Raw genomic sequence first — 4979 nt, forward strand, 5'->3', positions numbered from 1 at the left:
TCACTGTACAATCCCCGCAAAAATCTTCGTATGTACAATTTTCGTAAATCCTGGTAAGCTGGTGATCGTCTGTACTGTAAATTTATATCAAATAATTATTGGTCCAACCAACAGTATTTGAAGCTGAATCGAAAATTAACACATTTTTTTCCATGCCAAAAGTGTTGAGAGCCCCCTCCCCCCATTACCCCGCCCGCCTTTACGCACTCCAACCACGCGCATCATCCACAGCTCGCTCACACACATCCTAAGCGTGGGGTTATCAAACATCATGCACGTCTTCGGGATGGATACAATTCCACTCGAACTGATCTTTTATTGGCATCATGGCTGTCGCGCTGTTCCTGTCGAAACTGCGTTGACATTTTATCCAAAATAAGGAGTAACACCTTCACGCAGCCATCGCCGCGCATTCACCAATCTGCACGGAACACCTTCACCTTCTCCCGTACCCTGGTTGCAGTTCGGCGCAGATAAGACCCCGTGCGGCGTTCCGTCGTGCATCAATCAACGGAAACGTCCACCTAGGGGGAAGACGAAAAAAAAGGCAGCCTCGCTTCGTTGGCGGTGTCGCCCCCTCCCCACTCAACCACCCACAATTCAAGTTCCAGAGTTTTTTTTAACACCACTTCTCTCGCTGTACGCCACTGTGTGGATTTACTCGTGGATATTACGCGCGAGCTCGACTGCTGCGAGCCCAAAAACGAGGACCGAAGATCGGCGCATTGGATGTGGGTCACTTCGCCGGGTAGACCGCACTGGAAGAGACCTGCTGGTAAGTGCTGACAAAAAAATGCACCACGTTATTGATTCCGCGTAAAAACGTCTTAAAAATATAACGATTTCGGATTATGATATCGAAAGGGTTAAAGTATGGGAACTAAATCTTTACGGATTTGTATGCCGAAGTGCATCAATTAGTGCAGTGCGACGCCCAACTATTTTTTTATTGCGTTTATGGCTTTAAAAATTTACATGGTCTTTTCTGCATACAAGCACCTTGAGCTGCGGAGGCGACTCAACCCCCTTTTTTAGGGGGACTCTCAGTCCCCCTAAAATTCGGTTAACTCGCCCCCCAAATTCGATATAGCCTCTCAGCCTATAGCTGCAGCTATACAGGTATAGCAACAGCTGGTGCACATAAGTGGAAACAACGTGCAAACTAACCCCCTCTGCCCCCCTCACATACACATTACATTAGTTTACATCTCAATACATATGAAACAAGTTGAGTCATGTCATTAAGTACCTTTAACTCATTCACTCCCAGACGATGTGCAAAAATTTGTCCACTCCAGTGTCACAGAATATTGGAAAAAAAGTTAATTCCTAAGTTATATGGGTCTGGAGTTATATGAGCTTGAAATGGGGGCGGCTGTCCAAAATACGATGCAATACAGTACATATTGGTTTATATAGTGCTATGGATAGCTATCTAGCTGTCCAGCTGGCGAGCTATCGAGCTACCCAGCTAGCTTTGTGTGGAGTTACTTCTGGGTTGAGTGAACGCTGGCGCGTGTGGCTGCCGCTTTTCATCCACAGGAAAAACTTATCCTGTTACTGTAAAGTTACCTTGAGAGTTATAAATGAAATTAATTATTATTATTATTATTATTATTATTATTATTATTATTATTATTATTATTATTATTATTATTATTATTATAACAACAGCTGATGCTGTAACAAAGCGCTAACATGAAAAAAGGAGAAATCCTGCCCCCTTGTGGAACGGGAAAACAATGCCAGAGGGCTGTCTAGCGCTTTATCGGCACCCAAGCAAGGGAAAACAAAACCTGAATTAATTTAGAAATGGTGCTCTACGTCATTTTTTAAAAGGGTTTCTGGAATTGAAAATATGACATAGAGCGTTAAGTCATATTTTCAATTGCCAGAAGTCTGGCCAGCGCTTTATCAGCACCCAAGCAAGAAAACACAAAACGGGAACTAATTCGGGAATGGGGCTCTATGTTATACAGTAAAGTCTTGTTGTATCGATATCGGATATATCGATAGTCCCGGTTATATCGATACTATTTCTATGCATGCACGGAGAAAATTACATGCAAACAGGGTCGGATATATCGATAGTCCCGGTTATATCGATATTTTTTCGGACTCCCTTGAATATCGATATAATGACACTTTACTGTATTTTAAAGGTATTTAAAGGGATTCTGGAATTGAAAATATGACATAGAGCGCTACATCATATTTTCAATTGCCAGCGCTTTATCGGCACCCAAGCAAGAAAAAACAAAACCGGAACTAATTGGGGAATGGAGCTCTACGTCATATTTTCTATTCCAGAAAAAATCGTGAATGGCACCGAATGAGTTGTTGGCCTATAACAAAATTCCAAGTACAAGTGACATCCGACTTACGACTGACTCGACTCACGACCACCCATACTTACGACCACCACCTCCAGACCCTATTTTAATTTTCGCAACACGCTAGCAGGCAATGCGTACGGACATTTTGGCCAGTCAGTCAGCATCTCACTCTCGCACAACATGTAATGGCACCAGAAGGGGGAGTTTGCGAGTCATTTAGCCTCTGAGTCTCTATTCAACAATTTGAATGTATTTCAACTTACGACCATTTTGACTTACGGCCGTTTGGTCCGAACGGAACTCGGTCGTAAGTCGGATGTTACCTGTATTCTTACGTGCCATATTTTGAGTGGTGAACACAAATGGAAAGAGCTCTTTTCAGCGTCACGCGTGTGTTTGTGTGATTGTCGTGATGTTGGTGCCATCTCCTCCTCCTCCTCCCCTTCTTCTTCCGCCCCCAGCAAACTTGAATCAGGCACTTTAAGCTTGCATGCCTCTTACTGCGGCAGCATCATTTAGTTGTCGTCGAGGGGGATGGAGGTGCAGAGCACCTGGTGCACATTGAGTTACGCCGCCATTGCACTGTGAGCAACCTGACACCCCCGTGGCCTTTTTTTTGGTGCCCAACGATTAGCTTTGCGTCGTGTCATTCTCACAGGTTCAATTGGATGGTGCATGCGTGGTGGTGGCGGTGGTGGTGCGAGTATGCCATTGTCTGCATTCCGACGTGACTAACGGTGTCATTATTTCAAGGCTCTGACTCAACAAAACAAAAAATCTTTTAATTAATTCTCTTTTGGTCTGCAAGGAGATATCGATGACATATTGGGTTTTTCCAGTTCTTCCCACTGAGGGATATTTGTTGCGTTAAATGTTGTTCTTCCTGGTTCAGCTCTCCATTTGTATAGTCTAAATATTAAATCAGCAGGAAGCAAGGTGATATACAAAAAAAGGAATATTTATTATCAGGCAGCTAGAGGATGTTCTCCAGGGGAGAAGCTAGGCCAAGAGACAGAGAGGCAAAAGCGCGCGCATAAGCGTGTCTCAGGCATTTATAAACAACAGGAGTGATGTCACTTTGAAAAGGACCTATCATCTGCTAGATACAATCATGAATATTTATTATTAGACTGAAACATGATAGCTAGATTTCTATATTAACTAAGTACAAGCTGGCTTGTTCTGTAGCCACAAAGGGACATAAGTCTTCCTGTGCCAGTCCCAAGCCCGGATAAATACAGAGGGTTGTTTCAGGAAGGGCATCCGACGTAAAAGCTTGGCCAAACCAAACATGTGGATCAAACCTCTAAAGATGGAGGACACTGATTTGCTGTGGTGACCCTTTGAAGGGAAAAGCCGAAAGAAAAAGAAGAAGAAGCTGAGGACATGTATACCAATTAACATATACAGAAAACTAAACTACATACATCTATGAACTTACTAATTGATAACAATCAGTAGATATGAAATAACATAGGATGTTTTTAGCATGTGTATCTAACTAATTCTAACAATATTCTCCTTGAAATGTCTGCTGTGTGGCTTCCACTGACGTTTTTGGGGCTTTTGCCTTATGTCAGTTTGTCTCATTCACTGCCATTCACAAATTTATTCGGGAATTGAAAATATGATGTTGAGGGACATTCACGAATTTGTTCGGGTTTTGTTTTTTCATGCTTGTCAGCTACATTATTTTAATATGCTTATATTTATATTTTATATTTATTCACATTTTTTCCTGTGACTTTCTTCCTTTCATAATTTCGATTCTGTAAATAGGTAATGTATCCTTTGCGAGACACATAAAGGTTGTCTTATCTTATCTTATCTTATCTTGGATTTGCCTTTATTAGTCTCACAGTGGAGAAATTTACATTTCCCGTGCCATTCCCGAATTTATTCGGGAATGGAACATGATGTAGAGCGCAATTCCCGAATTTTTTAGGGTTTTGGTTTTTTCATGCTTGGGTGCCGATAAAGCGCTGGCTATGGCCTCTGGCATTGTTTTTGCCTTCCACAAGGGGGTAGAATTTCCCCTTTTTCCATGTTAGCCCCTTGTTGCAGCTTCAGCAATTGTCAGTATTATATAAACCAATACGTATGTACCGTAATGTATTTTGGCCAGCCGCCCTCATTTTAAGATCATATAACTCCAGACCCATAATCATTGAGCAATTAACTCTTTTTTTCTGATGAAAGAAGATAGTGTATGGTTTCTTATGCTGCATTGAATTATTATATAGTCCTAAAGCGTCTGCATTCTATTTACAAAGAGTCAAATTGGACATAGGAAGAATGTATGTGTGTGTTTATGCCGTGTGTGCATCCTTCCTCTACCACCAGACACCATCTGCTCAACGGGGAGCTTTTCCAAACAATTTCACTGTATTAAAAAGAAAAAAAAGGAGGTGAATCAGACACATGGACGCACTACAAACAGCCAGCTCGGGTGCTTGTCGTCCCTGAACAGCTCTATTCATCACTTACTAAAATAAATCCAAGTCTCTTTATTAAGTTATTTCACACGCTTCTACGGTGCCTCTGTCAAAACAATATTAATAATAAAAACATAATGGCCCATAGGACTCAACCACAATGATTTCAGCCATGCCGTATTGCCAAGCAAAATTTTATCCCAAAAGA

At 41.8% G+C, this 4979-nt stretch overlaps 1 protein-coding gene across 1 annotated transcript in view; it reads left to right on the forward strand.

Moving 5' to 3' along the window:
- The first annotated feature begins 234 nt into the window (after window positions 1-234).
- Window positions 235-4979, forward strand: part of grm4 (glutamate receptor, metabotropic 4) — a 153856-nt gene continuing 149111 nt past the window's right edge. The window contains exon 1 of the mRNA XM_089009528.1: window positions 235-775. The gene's annotated coding sequence lies outside the window, so the exon portion shown is untranslated. The remainder of the gene's footprint in view (window positions 776-4979) is intronic.

This window comes from Hippocampus bargibanti, linkage group LG12, assembly GCF_051943395.1.
Source record: "Hippocampus bargibanti isolate YZ-2025 linkage group LG12, ASM5194339v1, whole genome shotgun sequence".
NCBI lineage: Eukaryota > Metazoa > Chordata > Actinopteri > Syngnathiformes > Syngnathidae > Hippocampus > Hippocampus bargibanti.